Here is a 15,433-nt window from a genome sequence, read left to right on the forward strand (position 1 = left end):
TTTTTGCTTCTTTGTATTTCAAATCTTTGACTTGATTCTTGCAATCCTCTAGTCTGCTGTTACATCTCTGCATAATATTTTTTATTTCAGTCAGTGTATGCTTAATTTCTAGTTGGTCCTTTTTCATATCCTCGAGGGTCTCACTAAATTTATCGACCTTTTCTAGAAAATTCTTGAAAAACCTTATAACCGTGGTTTTGAACTCTATATCCAGTCGTTTGTTTTCCTCCATTTCTTTCGTTTGTGATCTGTTTCTTTGTCTCCGCATTTTGGCTGCTTCCCTGTGTTGATAGAGTGGCTTTGTGTGCTAGGTGTCCTATAGGGACCAGTGGCTCAGCCTTCCCAGTTACCTGAGGTGGACACTCTTGGTGCACCCCTTTGTGGGCTGTGTGCACAGTCTTGTAGTTAAGCCTTGATTGTTGTTGGTATCACTAGGAGGAATTGACCTCCAGGCCAATTGGCTGTGAGGATCAGCTGTGTCTACCCTGGGAGAACTTCTGTGCTGGAGATACCCTTATGAGACAAGACTTGCAAAGCCTCTGTGCTCAGCTTGGATGGGGCGGAGTCTCAGAGCGGAGCAGACAGCATTGGTTTCCTGTCAGCCCTGCCCTAATAGGGCCCTGTGTCTCAGTGTCCCGTGGTAATATCTGCAAGCACCTCTGAGAGAACGCCGCCCTCGAGATCAGCCCACTGCCAGATAGTCCCGTTTCTCCCCGAATGAGTCTGGGTCCCCAGAGTCTCGCCCAGAACTGGAATTCAGTGCAGTCGGGAGCTTTTTTCTCCCTCCCACTCGAGAAAGCCAGCCACATACTCAGTTGCCCTCCTGCTCCACACGCGCACCTCGGTACCTCTGCCTTCCACAGTTCCTCTGAGTCTCAGTGTGCTTTTTCTCTTTCCTGACAGTCCAGTTTCACCCCGTATGAATCTGGGTCCCCAGAGTCTCACCCGGAACTGGAGTTCAGCGCAGTCGGGAGCTTTTGTCTCCCTCCCGCTCAGTACCTCTGCCTCCTGCAGCTCTTCTGAGTCTCAGTGTGCTTTTCTCTTTCCTTCTAGTTGTATAATTTCCACTCAGCCAGCCTTCCTGTGGTTCTGGATGATGTCTCTTTTGTCTTTTAGTTGTAGTTTTGAAATTGTTGTGTGAGGCAGCAGTTTAGGTGTTTACCTATGCCGCCATCTTGGTGTCTCCCCCCTCCACTGTATTTTCTTTTCTGTGAAGGGTCTGTTCATGTCCCATCCTTATTTTTTTTTAATTGGATGATTTGTATCCAGTAATGCAAAGATGGAAATAATGATTGATATTCATTTATTCATTCCAGAAGTAGTATCTGGGAGAACTTGTTAATCATTTTCTGCTATTATTAAGTTCCCTTGGGAGCTGAGAGACTTCTGTCTGTCCAGCCTTCCTTTCAATCCTGTGAGTTCTCCCCCAACCACTTTCTGTTACTTGCAACCAAAGAATCCTGATCAAAACCCACAGTTATAAGTGAGGAGATGAGGTTGAGCTGGCCTTTTGCCAACCTTATAAGAATGATTTTGGCCCTAACTGGCTTGGCTCAGTGGATAGAGTATCAGCCTGTGGACTGAAAGGTCCCAGGTTCAATTCCGGTCAGGGGCATGTACCTTGGTTGCGGGCACATCCCCAGTAGGAGGTGTGCAGGAGGCAGCTGATCGATGTTTCTCTCTCATCGATGTTTCTTTTTTTATTATTGATTAAGGTATTACAAATGTGTGGCTATCCCCCCATTGCCCACCCCCCAATCCTGCCCTCACTCTCACCCTCTGTTGTCTGCATCCATTGGCTATGCTTATATGCATGCATACAAGTCTCTTGGTTGATCCCTCCCCTTTACCCTCCCCCTCCCCTACCTTCCCCCTGAGATCCAGAGTCAGAGAAACATCGATCAGATGCTCAAGTCATCCATATTCTAACTCTCTATCCCTCTCCCTTCCTTTCCATAAAAAATCAATAAAATATATTTTAAAAAGAAAAAAAGAATGATTTTGAAAGGACACCCTCAAAAGGAATTCGGAATACTAATGAATGAAGTCTTAGGGATTCAAATTTTGCTTTCTATGGGCAGATTCTAATAAATTACTATGTGATATGTGATAACCCTGTTGTAAACCAAAGTGTGAGTAGACATAACACCTCGGGCTATTTGCTGTTGGAAAATTTCTGGAGCCTTGAAGACTGAGTCATTTGGTCAAAATGTTGGGCAGGTTGGGACCACCACTTGTGAGAATAGTGTGGACAAGCAAAGCTCACTCAAATTTTTGCTTTCTCCATTATGGAATCTGCTCCATACCAAATATGACCCTGGCTGGAAATCCCATAAGAGTGTTTCATTACCTTGCCTGGGAGAAACCAGAGCTGAGTAGTTCCTGAAATTCCCAGCTGCTGGGTCTCATCCACAATAATGTCTAGGTCCTCAGGCATTCATTCCATCTCTGGAAACCAGGGCTTCAGATGAGGGCTTTATTCAAAGATTAACCCTCACAGAGATGTGAAATCTTGAAAAAAAAATCTATTCTTGCCTGGTCGGTGTGGCTCAGAGGTTGAGCATCGACCTATGAACCAGGAGGTCACGGTCAGGGCACATGCCCAGGTTGTGGGCTCGATCCCCCAGTGTGGGGCATGCAGGAGGTAGCCAATCAATGATTATCTCTCATCATTGATGTTTCTATCTCTCTCTCCCTCTCCTTTCCTCTCTGAAATCAATAAAAAATATTTTTTAAATTGTTATCTATTCTTTAAAAGAGGAGCTTTCCAAACTGTCCTTACCAGCCTGATAAAATCTCCCGGTACACCCCGAGAAACTCGTACTTTGTGTTGCATCTGTAATTGTGAGAACACTGGGTTTGGGACATCAAGCTCAGATCACCCATAACCATATCTCCCTCCTGCCTCCCAGACTTTAATAAAGTTCTGCATTTGTAATGCCAAATCTTTTGAACATGGCCTTCCAGCAACCTGATGAGCCAGAATAATTATTAAAGGAGACTTTGACATCAAAGCACACTCACTGTGATGTGCAGACCTTCTTTCTTTATGAAAGTAATAAAACTAGATGAACAGTCAAACATCTATGCACATTGTTCCCCCAAAGTTTTCTTCCAGTTGTTGCTGGACAAAGAAACTTTCTTTATTTTTTTCAATATTTTTAGTGATTTTTTTTTCTTAAATATATTTTTATTGATTTCAGAGAGGAAGGGAGAGGGAAAGAGAGATAGAAACGTCAATGATGAGAGAGAATTATTGATCGGCTGCCTCCTGCACATCCCCCTACTGGGGATCAAGCCTAAAACCCAGGCACGTACCCCTGATCGAAATCAAACCTGGGACCCTTCAGTTGGCAGGCCGACGCTCTATCCACTGAGCCAAACCAGCCAGGGAGAAACTTCCTTTTAAAAAAATATTTTTTAATTGATTTCAGAAAGGGAGGGAGGGGGAGAGAGGTAGAAACATCAATGATGAGAGGGAATCATTGATTGGCTGCCTCCTGCACGCCCCAAACTTGGTATAGAGCCCACAACTCAACCTGGGCATGTGTCCTGTCATTTTGAAGATGCCCAAGAGCTGGAAACCTAGAACTAAAGCTGAGAGACTGAAAAAAATGCAGACTAGAGGGGCCCTACTCATTCCCCTGGCTTTGATCCACTGTTGTACCAGGGGTCTAATGAGGCCTGTGTCTGCCTCCTTCTTGAGTAGGCCAGAGATCCCATCTGAACAGCCTTCCTACAGCAGCTCCCCACTCCGGGTGGCCAGACCCAGACCAGAGTTCCAGACCAGTGTTGTCTTCTGGAACATTGACACAGTGGACACGTTTATTGGTGCTGGGGTTGCTATAGTGGATGTTGTTGGTTCAGGGGCTAGAATTGATCATTGGCTATGCCAAGAACCCGTCTTTCAAGCAGCAGCTCTTCTCCTATGCCATTCTGGACTTTGCCCTGTCCAAGACGATGGGGCTCTTCTGTTTGATGGTCACTTTCCTCTTCTTCGTCATGTGAGGCTCTGTGGGGATCACCTACCCATCCCTGCTGCTTCGACTCCAGGCCATGCCTGGTGCTGGAATGTGCTAAGCTTTACCATTAAACACAACATTTCTCAAAAAAAAGGAAGAGGCCCTGGCCCGGTAGCTCAGTTGGTTAGATAGTTGCCCTGATACACCAAGGCTGCAGGTTCGATCCCTGGTTAGGGCACATACAAGAACAACCAATGAGGCCAGCTGGTATGGCTCAGTGATTGAGCGTCGACCCATGAACCAAGCGGTCGCCAGTTCGATTCCTGATCAGGGCATATGCCTGGGTTGTGGGCTCAATCTCCAGTGGGGGGCATGCAGGAGGCAACCAACCAATTATCCTCTCTCATCGTTGATGTTTCTATCTCTCCCTCTACCTTCCTCTCTCTCTAAAAATCAATAAAAATATTTTTTAAAAAAAGAAGCAACCAATGAATGTATGGAACAACGAACCAACGTTTCCCCCCGCCCCCCTCTCCCCACTTCCTCTCCCTTTCTCTACCTCTAAAATAAATAAGTAAAAATAAATTTTAAAACATGCCTATGAGCCTATTAGTCTCACAAAGGGGCTTACAAAATAGAATGTCTTTGATGACATCAGCAGCATATAAAGGCTGAAAACTAGGTGCTGGCTATATGGAGACAATAGTACTTTGACCCAGTTGTATACTGAAGGGAAATTTCTCTTTTCCACCCACCCTCCCTTACCTCTCTCCCTTTCTCTCTTTTCCCCTCCTTCTCCTCCTACCTTCCTCTGGTTGCAAGCAATAGAAATCAAGTCTGTCACCTTGAATACTAAAAATAATTTACTGTAAGTATATAGGGAACTTGCAGAATGGAAGGAAAGGCTAAAGATTCTGGTCAGAGGACAGGATCCAGAGCAGCTCTAGACTGATGATGGTCTTTTTAAAAAATATTTTTTATTGATTTCAGAGAGGAAGGAAGAGGGAGAGATAGACCCATCAATGATGAGAGAGAATCATTGATTGGCTGCCTTCTGCACACCCCTCTTGGGGACTGAGCCCACAACCCGGGCATGTGCCCTGATTGGGAATTGAACCGTGACCTCCTGGTTCATAGGCTGATGCTCAACCACTGAGCCATGGCAGGTCGGGCTGATGATGGTCTTTTTATTTTATTTTATAAATTTTGTTTTTGAAATATATTTTATTGATTTTTTTACAGAGAGGAAGGGAGAGGGATAGAGAGTCAGAAACATAGATGAGAGAGAAACATCAATCAGCTGCCTCCTGCACACCTCCCATTGGGGATGTGCCTGCAACCAAGGTACATGCCCTTGACTGGAATCAAACCTGGGACCCTTCAGTCCACAGGCTGATGCTCTATCCACTGAGCCAAACCAGTCAGGGCGATGATGGTCTTTTTAAAAATATATATATTTTATTGATTTTTTACAGAGAGGAAGGGAGAGGGATAGAGAGCTAGAAACATCAATGAGAGAGAAACATTGATCAGCCGCCTCCTGCACATCCGCTACTAGGGATGTGCCCACAACCAAGGTACATGCCTCTGACAGGAATCGAACCCGGGACCCTTCAGTCTGCAGGCCGATGCTCTATCCACTGAGCCAAACCAGCTAGGGCTGATGATGGTCTTTTAAGGTTGTGCCATCTGGATGAAAGTACTCCAGCTGTTTGCTCACACTGTTGCCTTTCTACTTAGCGGGTGGTGGTCTGTGGATCAACAGCAATGGTATCATCCAGGAGATACAGGCTTTTAGGCCTCACTGACTCAGAATCTCCATAGTAACAAGACTCCCAGGTGATTCATACATACGCACATTCGAGTGCAGAGAGGCACTGCCCTATTCAAGATCTAGCTGATCTTGTTTGGGTCACGTGTCCATCCCTTGACTAGAGGAGGTATGATACCATCATTGACAGTCCTGCCAGACGGTACCCAATGGTGAAAGATCATTCAAATCTCCTAAGTCAGGCCCTGGCCAGTTTGGCTCAGTGGATAGAGCATGGGCCTGCAGACTAAAGTGTCCCAGGTTCGATTCTGGCCAAGGGCACATGCCCAGGTTCCGGGCTCAATCCCCCCCAGTTAGGGGACGTGCAGGAGGCAGCCAATCAATGATTCTCTCTCATCGTTGATGTTTCTATCTCTCTAGCTCTCTCCCTTCCTCTCTGAAATAAAAAACAAAACAAAACAAAACACAAATCTCCTAAGTCAGGGTGCTATTACCAAAAGAATGGGAAATGCATATTGGGGGGGCCAAGTATGCAATAAATATCCACTTCAACCCTTGGTCATGTTTGGAAAGGTGAGGTTTGGAAGATATTTTCCCTCAGGAAGTGTTAACAAAGCTTTGTGTATTCATTAGATTTGCTTTGTGTATTCATTAGATTTGGGCCCTCCTTTGAGGCCATGGAGTTATTAGCCCACGAAAGGGAATTTCAGGGGCTGGAAAAGCAAAGCTTCTCAACTCCTGGCATAAATCCCTAGGGAATGGAAAGAAGGCAGGTCTGTGACAGACAAATCCCTGATTCAATCTGAGCCCTGTAGCTCTGAGGCAGTGAGGTCTCGAAGGAGAAGAGCTGGTTCTATGCCCAGAAACACTGGGCCCTTAGAGCTGCAGTTTGGGAAATCTTTGAAGGACCACACTGACACACGCTGGAAGGTGCAGTCAGCAAAGCTTTGCTCTGGAGTAGACCAGCAGTGCCAGATGGAAGCAGGCCAGGGTTCAGGAATGACACATTGTGGCAATGAAGCACAAGGCAGGCTTGGAAGTGGAAGCTTTTCTCTACTGAGGCGTGGACATCAGGTCAACCTCCTTTGTGGACTATGTAAGCTCCTGGATAAGCCAGAGGAGGACAAGAGCCAAAGAGGGTGGTGTTAAACTTCTTGCTAATCTGGTCCATGAGGCTCAAGCCACTTTTGATTTAATTTGAAGAACTACAAAAGATGTGACTGTACTTGCAGCTCAAGAGTTGTAAAGTTGACAACCGTATTTCCCATGCTGCACTGCAGCCCCCCTCTTCTTTTCTGGTCCCAGGCACTTTGGGAGCCACGGGCATCAGTGCAGACATGGCCAAGTCCAAGAACCACACCAGACATAACCACTCCCGAAAATGGCACAGAAATAGCATCAAGAAACCCTAACCAGCCCAGCCGGCATAACTCAGTAGTTAAGCATCAACCTATGAACCAGGAGGTCACAGTTGGATTCCTAGTCAGGGCACATGCCCAGGTTGTGGGTTTGATCACCAGTAGGGGATGTGCAGGAGGCAGCTGATCAATTATTCTCTCTCATCATTGATGTTTCTATCTCTCTCTCTCCCTCTCTGAAATCCTATCTAATAAAAGAGTAATATGCAAATTAACCATCACTCCGCTACACCACAAACTACGCCCACCAGCCAATCAGGAGCGAATATGCAAATAAACCCAACCAAGATGGCCACGGCCACAGAGAGCAGGACGGAGGCTTGGGTTTCCCCGGCAATGTAGGAAGCCAAGCTTTCCACCTGCACTTGCCGGCCCAGGCCTCCACTCAAGGCTACAAAGTTTCAATGATAGAAGATACATAAACCCAAACAGAAATGGCCGCAGCCACGGAGCTGGAAAGAGCAGGAGGCTAGGGTTGCCCCCAGTGATGGAGGAAGCCAAGCTTTCCGCACACCCTGGCTGGCCCAGGCCTCCGCTTAAGGCTACAAAGTTTCAATTATAGAAGATACATAAATCCCAAGAGAAATGGCTGCCGCCACAGAGCAAGCAGAAGGCTTGGCTCCGCTCCAGGCTACAAAGTTTCAATTGTAGAAGATAAATGAACCCCAGATACCAGGGCCTCCGATTGGGTCGCCAGGGGGCGTGGCCCGCCGGCAAACCACCACAGGCCCCTCACCCAGGCCGCCCCACGCCCCAAGGGAACCCCCACCCTGATCCGGGACACCCTTCAGGGCAAACCAGCTGGCCCCCACCCATGCACCAGGCCTCTATCCTATCTAATAAAAGAGTAATATTCAGATTGACCATCACTCCAACACAGAAGATGGCTGCCCCCATGTGGTCAAAGATCCTGCCCCCATGTGGACACAACATGGCCACCACAAGATGGCCAGCAAGGGAGGGCAGTTGGGAGGAACCAGGCCTGCAAGGGAGAGCAGTTGTGGGTGATCAGGCCAGGAGGGGAGGGCAGTTGGGAGGAACCAGGCCTGCAAGGGAGGGCAGTTGTGGGCAATCAAGCGTGCAGGGGAGGGCAGTTGGGTTTGACCCAGCCAGCAGAGGAGGGAAGTTGGGGGTGATTGGATCTGCAGGGAAGGGCAGTTGGGGGGAACTCAGGCCTGCAGGGGAGAACAGTTGGGGGGTACCAGGCCTGCAGGGGAGGGCAGTTAGGGGCAAACAGGTTGTCAGGGAAGTGGTTAGGGGGTGATCAGGCTAGCAGGCAGAAGCAGTTAGGGGCAATCAGGAATGTAGGCAGGCGAGCAGTTGAGAGCCAGCAGTCCTGGATTGTGAGAGGGATGTCCCAGATTGGAGAGGGTGCAGGCTGGGCTGAGGGACACACACCCCCTTGCATGAATTTTGTGCACCGGGCTTCTAGTAAATAATAAAATAATATACACTGAGTGGCCAGATTATTATGATCTCTGAACACATAATAATCTGACCACTCAGTGTATATCCTATATAATAAAAGGCTAATATGCAAATTGTCCCCTCAACAAGGAGTTCGACCAGTAGGCAGGCCGGCCAACCACCCATGTCCCCTCCCCCTGGCCAGGCTGGCCAGACCCCACCCATGCACGAATTCATGCACTGGGCCTCTAGTATATATATAATGAGTGGCCAGATTATTATGCATTCAGAGATCATAATAATATGGCCACTCAGTGTGTGTGTGTGTGTGTGTGTGTGTGTGTATAGCCTATCTAACAAAAGAGTAATATGCAAATTAACCATCACCCCGCTTACACCAACAAGCCACGCCCACAAGCCGATTAGGAGTGAATATGCAAATAAACCCAACCAAGATGGCCAGGGCCACAGAGAGCAGGATGGAGGCTTGGGTTTCCCCTGCAATGGAGGAAGCCAAGCTTTCTGCCTGCCCTTGCCGGCCTAGGCCTCCACTCAAGGCTACAAAGTTTCAATGATAGAAGATACATAAATCCCAACAGAAATGGCAGCAGCCACAGAGCTGGAAAGAGCAGGAGGCTAGGGTTGCCCCCAGCGATGGAGGAAGCCAAGCTTTCTGCACACCCTGGCCGACCCAGGCCTTGCTTAAGGCTATAAAGTTTCAATTATAGAAGAGACATAAATCCCAATAGAAATGGCTGCCGCCACAGAGCAAGCAGAAGGCTTGGCTCCGCTCCAGGCTACAAAGTTTCAATTGTAGAAGATAAATAAACCCCAGATACCAGGGCCTCCACTTGGGTTGCCAGGAGGTGTGGCCCACCTGCAAACCACCATAGGCCCCTCACCCAGGCCGCCCCACGCCCCAAGGGAACGTCCACCCTGATCACCCTTCAGGGTAAACCAGCTGGCCCTCACCCATGCACCAGGCCTCTATCCTATCTAATAAAAGAGTAATATTCAGATTGACCATCACTCCAACACAGAAGATGGCTGCTCCCATGTGGTCAAAGATCCTGCCCCCATGTGGACACAAGATGACCATCACAAGATGGCCAGCAAGGGAGGGCAATTGGGAGGGACCAGGCCTGCAAGGGAGGGCAGTTGGGGGCAATGAAGCCTGCAGGGGAGGGCAGTTAGGGGTGACCAAGCCGGCAGAGGAGGGAAGTTGGGGGCGACCAGGCCTTCAGGGAAAGGCAGTTGGGAGGGACCCAGGCTTCCAGGGGAGAGCAGTTGGGGAGGACCAGGCCTGCGGGGAAGGGCAGTTAGGGGTGACCAGGCCTGCAGAGGAGGGCAGTTAGGGGTGACCAGGCAGGCAGAGGAGGGAAGTTGGAGTCGACCTGGCCTGCAGGGAAAGTCAGTTGGGGGGACCCAGGCCTACAGAGAAGGGCATTTGGGGGGGGACCTAGGCCTGCAGGGGAGAGCAGTTGGGGGGAGACCAGACCTGCAGGGGAGGGTAGTTAGGCATGACCAGGCCTGCAGGGGAGGGCAGTTAGGGGCAAACAGGCTGGCAGGGGAGCAGTTAGGCATCAATCAGGCTGGCAGGGGAGTGGTTAGGGGGTAATCAGGCTGGCAGGCAGAAGCGGTTAGGGGCAATCAGGAAGGCAGACAGGCGAGCAGTTGGGAGCCAGCAGTCCTGGATTGTGAGAGGGATATCCGACTGCCTACAGGGACTGGGCCTAAACAGGCAGTCGACATCCCTCTAGGGATTCCATATTGGAGAGGGTGCAGGCTGGGTGAAGGACACCCCCACCCCCGTGCACGAATTTTATATATATATATATATATATATATATATATATATATATATATATATGCCCTAAACCACATAGATATGAATGTCTTAAGGGTGTGGATCCCAAGTTCCTGACGAACATGCCCTTTGCCACTAAACCTAACAAGAAGGGCCTGAAGAAGATGCAGGCCAACAACACCAAGGCCATGAGTGCACATGAGGAGGCTATCAAGGCCCTCATAAAGCCCAAGGAGGTCAACCCCAAGATTCCAAAGGGCAGTAGCCACATACACAGTCAACTTGCCTATGTTGCTCATCCCAAACTTGGGAAACATGCTCACATGTATAGCCAAGGGTCTCATCTTGGGCTCTGCCATCCAAAGTCCAAGTCCAAGGCTCAAACCAAGGCCCGGGCTATTGCTGTGGCTGCAGCTCCAGCTCAGGCTCCCAAAGGTACCGAGGCCCCCACAGAAGCTTCAGAGTAGAGCCCTCTGTCTGCCGATGTAGGGACAAAGGAATGGTGTGAGCCCTGGGCTACTGTTTGCATGGGGCTGGTTTCCTCCTGTGCTGTTTGTACAAAATACCTGAGGCAGTATCTGTCAAAAAAATTGTCAAATTATTCATATAGTCTACATCTATTTTTATGTAATTATTAGTTCAGTGTCTCTCTTCCCAACCAGAAAACACCAGGAGGACAGGGACTTTGCCTGTCTTATTTATCCCTGCATTTCCAGAATCTAGCACATAGTAGATGCTCAACAAGCATTTGTTGAATAAATTAATGTGTTAGGGGTGCCAGTGTTGTAGTGGCTTGAAGGCAAGGCATTGATATTGGACAACTCCAAAAGGTATCTACATGCCTTCTACCTGGATGTACCCAAAAAGTACAATCTGATATGGTCTCCTAGTTCTTTAACATTCACATCAAATGGCTCAAATTCTAGACACCTGGAAAATCCAGTATATCTCATAATATCTTTGAAGATTCTTGGCAGAATCTCATTTATCCTGACCAGACTTCCTACTTATTCTGGGGCCTTCTGCTACTATACACTGCCCTGCTAGGTGTCATGGTCACATTTGTTGCTACATACACCAGGGGCAATTCTTTTCACTGGGGGCTTTACTAGGTTGCCATCAACAGTGCTTGGCCCTGTTTTCCCCCTGCTCCTGCTCTTCTTCATGATGCCCTTATTCAATCCTTTCTTCTCAGGTCTCTTGACCTCCTCTAAGGTCACTGTCACTACTCTTTCCTCCCTCTTATCAGATCAAGTGACTCTCAAGTAGTATTTGGTGAGGACAGAGCCCCACAAGGTGGTCTCTATTTTCTTCCCTCTCTTTCCAATATTTATTATAATACTAGTGCCCCAGTGCACAGATTTGTGCACATTGAAAGGAAATTAATTAGAGGGTGGGGTGGGGCTGGGCAAGATGGGCTGGACACGCCCTGGAGTCATCCTCCCTTGGTCCCTCCCTGGCTGGCTACACCTGGGGTAGCACTGCAACTCGAAGGGTGTCTGCGAAGTGAGCAGGTCCCTCAGGCAGGTGGGGTCCCTCAGCCTGGCCTGCGGGGATCAGGCCGAAACCGGCTCTCTGACATCCCTTGAGGGGTCGCAGAGTGCGAGAGGGAACTCTGCAAAGTTGCTGTTGTACAGGGTGTGGAACACAAAGGCAAGTGTGCAGTAAACCAGATTTGGGGCCGACAGTGCCCCAGCAACAACATAAACCATGGCCAAAGGTGGAATCGCATGGGCCCAAGAGGAATCAGGCTCCCTCCTCTCTGGTTTTGGGGTGCATCACCCGAGAACCGCAGCTGCCAAGTCACTGCAGCTCAGCAGCTCCTGCATTGAGCGTCTTCCCCCTGGTGGTCAGTGCACATCATAGCGACCAGTCGGACGGGTGGAGGGACACTTAGCATATTAGCCTTTTATATATATAGATATTCTGCTCCAATTAAGGATTTCTCTTTTTTATTTTTATTTTATTATTTTTGTTCTTGAATCAAGGATTTCTCTTTTTTAAAAAATATATTTTTTATTGATTTCAGAAAGGAAGGAAGAGGAAGAGATAGAAACATCAATGATGAGAGAAAATCATTGATCGGCTGCTCCTGCATACCCCCTACTGGGGATCAAGCCCGCAACCTGGGCATGTGCCCTAACCAGGAATTGAACCATGACCTCCTGATTCATAGGTCGATGCTCAACCACTCAGCCATGCTGGCTGGGCAAGGATTTCTCTTTTGCACAAAGTGCATTAAATTGGGAGCAAAACGAAACAAAAAAACTGAACATTATCTTTCTCTTTATGTTCCTTCTCTAACAATCCTAACTGTAAAATCCTTTAGAGATAATGTACTGCATTGAATAGTGTCCTTCCCCCAAATTTATGTTCACCCAGAACCTATGAATGTCACCTTATTTGGAAATATGGTCTTTGCAGATGTAATCAAGTTAAGAAGAGGTCATACTGGATTATGATGGGTCCTAAATCCAATGACTGGTGTCCTTATAAGAAGAGGGAATTTTAGACACAGAGATATAGAGACAGACACACAGGGAGAAGGCCACGTGCAGATACAAGTGAAGATTGGAGTGATGGATTTACAAGCCCAGAAACACCAAGTATAGCCAGTAACCTCCAGAAACTAGGAGAGAAGCCTGGATCAGACTCTCTCTCAGAGCCTCCTGAAGGAACTAACTTATCGACACACTGATTTTGGACTTCTGGCCTCCTGAACTGTGAGAGGATAAATTTCTGTTGTTTTCGGCCATCCCATTTATGGTATTTTGTTCTGACAGCCCTAGGAAACTAATACAGATATGGATGCTCTTGTTTCCTAGTGGAAGAGTTAGGAAATGTAAGGCAAATAAGAAAAGCACAAAGATTAAGATTTCAAGATCTTATTCTGAGATTTTGAGCATGGCCTGCAACCTTGCTAGTTAAAGTGAGTCCAAGAAGCAGTAGAGTTAGAGTTTAAGAAGGGCTGCCCAAGGAAATTCTGACACATACTATAGCTGGATGAACCTTGAGGACATTATGCTAAGTGAAATAAGCCAGACACAAAAAGACAAATACTGTATAATTCCACTAATATGAGGCACATAGAACAGCTAAACTCATAGAGACAGAAAGTAAAATGTGGGTGCCAGGGGCTGGAGAGTGGGGGAATGAAAAGTTACTGTTTAGCCTGGCCGGTGTGTGTCAGCGGTTGAGCATCCACCTATGAACCAGGAGGTTATGGTTCGATTCCCAGTCAGGGCACATGCCCTGGTTGGGGCTTGATCCCCAGTGTGGTGTGTGCAGGAGGCGAACTATCAATGATTCTCTCTCATCATTGATGTTTCTCTCTCTATCTCTCTCCCTTCCTCTCTCTGAAATCCATAAAAGCATATTTTTAAAAGTTACTGTTTAATGAGTACAGAGTTTCAGTTTTGCCAGATGAAAGGACTTCTGGAGATAGATGGTGGTGATGGTTGCCCAACGATGTGAGTGTACTCAATGCCACTGAACTGTCCATTTAACTTAGTGGTTAGGATGGTAAATTTTGTTATGTGTATCTTACCACAATTAAAAATTAAAAAAAGAAGGGCTAGCTCGGCTGGTGTGGCTCAGTGGTTGAGCAGTCAACCCATGAGCCAGGAGGTCAAGGCACATGCCCAGGTGGCAGGCTCGATCCCCAGTGTGGGGCGCGCAGGAGGCAGCTAATCAATGTTTCTCTCTCATCGACGTGTTTATCTCTCTATCCCTCTCTCTTCCTCTCTCTCTAAAAATCAATAAAATATATTTTAAAAAGAAGGGCTAGCCTACAAAGTCACTTCTGGTCCCTGCCACTCTCGATCCTCGTTTGGCCCCATTCTTCTCCTCACTTGTGGTCCAATAACCAGGAGTTTCTTTCTGTTCCCCCAATGTACCAACATGGACCTTGACAAGATGTTGCTCTCTCTGGAACATTTCCCCACCCCTTTCTCACAGCAAACTATCCCTGACAATACAGGCGAGCTTGAGGCCCAACTGCACATTCTCAGGGCACCCTGTACTTTTCCCTCCTAGTGTTGATTGCAATTAAATGCCTTTACAATTGATTGTTTCACGTCTGTCTCCAATTAGAATGTCAACTCCACAAGGACGTGTTCTGCTGCAATCAAGGAGTGTCTGTTTTGTTTACTGCCCTATCCCTAGCCTAGAACAGTTAGATATTCAGTAAACATTTGCTGGCTGTCTGAATGAATAACCCACTCACTGCTGATTCAAGCTCCTCACCTTCTACAGTTTAAGGCCCCTGAGCCTCAGTCATGCGGGTCTAGAAAGCTTACTTTGAAGAGTGCACAGAGTTGATGCAGCTCAGAGCTGGATGACACAAGCAAATAGGGCACTCAATTATTCCACAAAACAGATGCCATTTAATTAATTTATGGAGTGGCTGCCTGGTTGAGCAGAGGACCAGTGCCAAGAGAGATGGAGAGTCTTTTGTTAAAAAATATTTTTATTGGTTTCAGAGAGGAAGGGAGAGGGAGAGAGAAATGGAAACACCAATGATGAAAGAAAATCATTGATCAGCTGCCTCCTGCACGCACCACACTGGGGATCAAGCTCACAACCCCGGGCATGTGCCCTGACTGTTGTGGAGCGAATGCGAGTGAACGACCACTGGAGTCCAGACCAAATTAAAATTTAGGGAGCCTTTAATAGCCGGCTGGCGACTGCTCTCTCTCCACGCAGGGAGTCCAGAGAGCAGCCCCGACCCTTTGTGCAGGACCACTTTAAGCACATTAACCACATCCTGTTTTTGCAGAGCAAGAAACCTAAGACAAAACAGTTTTTCCCAAGTAATGTCAGGGTCATGCCATTGACGACCATGTTATTCACAGGGTCATCCTGTTCTTCAGAAAGCTGACGTGAAAGAAGGCCTACGTGCTGGGAAGGGGCCATGAGACCGTATCTCAAGGCCTGGCCTGGTGTCAGCACTGACAACTCTATCTGGGACATAGTCCATGGCCTCTCTGGAATGGTAGTAGTAAGCATGCTCAAAAATTCCCACTCTCCAACAATGACCTAGAATTGAACCGGTGACTTCTTGGTTCAT

General features: G+C 47.7%; 2 pseudogenes across 2 annotated transcripts; both read left to right on the forward strand.

Annotated features, from left to right (window-relative positions):
• The first annotated feature begins 3,614 nt into the window (after window positions 1-3,614).
• LOC308240332 (ATP synthase F(0) complex subunit C1, mitochondrial-like) lies at window positions 3,615-4,008 on the forward strand (annotated as a pseudogene). The gene has a single exon. The product of its transcript is annotated as an ATP synthase F(0) complex subunit C1, mitochondrial-like (transcript).
• Window positions 4,009-7,070: 3,062 nt separating this feature from the next.
• On the forward strand, window positions 7,071-10,832 carry LOC308240015 (large ribosomal subunit protein eL29-like; annotated as a pseudogene). Its single transcript has 2 exons — window positions 7,071-7,167; window positions 10,445-10,832. The product of its transcript is annotated as a large ribosomal subunit protein eL29-like (transcript).
• Window positions 10,833-15,433: the final 4,601 nt, after the last annotated feature.

The sequence above is a fragment of the Plecotus auritus genome (genome assembly GCF_963455305.1).
Source record: "Plecotus auritus genome assembly, chromosome: X".
Lineage (NCBI taxonomy): Eukaryota > Metazoa > Chordata > Mammalia > Chiroptera > Vespertilionidae > Plecotus > Plecotus auritus.